Source organism: Penaeus monodon, chromosome 21 (genome assembly GCF_015228065.2).
Source record: "Penaeus monodon isolate SGIC_2016 chromosome 21, NSTDA_Pmon_1, whole genome shotgun sequence".
NCBI classification, from domain to species: domain Eukaryota; kingdom Metazoa; phylum Arthropoda; class Malacostraca; order Decapoda; family Penaeidae; genus Penaeus; species Penaeus monodon.
Genome location: NC_051406.1, coordinates 3852782 through 3853060, shown reverse-complemented (window position 1 = coordinate 3853060; position 279 = coordinate 3852782). Strand labels below are relative to the sequence as shown.

Genomic DNA, 279 nt, shown 5'->3' with positions numbered 1-279 from the left:
AGCCTCCTTCCTCCCTGTCCTTTGCCCTCTCCGTCGCTGCCTATTCCCCTTTCTTCACCTGCTGTATTTCACGTCTGCCTTTTCACATTCCCCCCCCCCCACACTTCCTCGTTCTCTCCTTTTCTCTCTGTCATTCCGTTATATTCATGGAGAATGTTGGGGCCTGGGGAGTTTGAGGCGAAAAAAGTGAACATTGTTTGAAGGTGTGATTGAAATGAGGTATTTCCTTTTGCTTCATTTTTGTCAGCTTTCAATTTAGTGCGCACATTTAGATGATGG

The 279-nt window shown here is 46.6% G+C and overlaps 1 protein-coding gene across 1 annotated transcript in view; it reads right to left on the bottom strand.

Moving 5' to 3' along the window:
- LOC119586758 overlaps positions 1-279 on the bottom strand; it is a gene marked incomplete in the record, with an annotated part of 94921 nt that overhangs the window by 93410 nt on the left and 1232 nt on the right.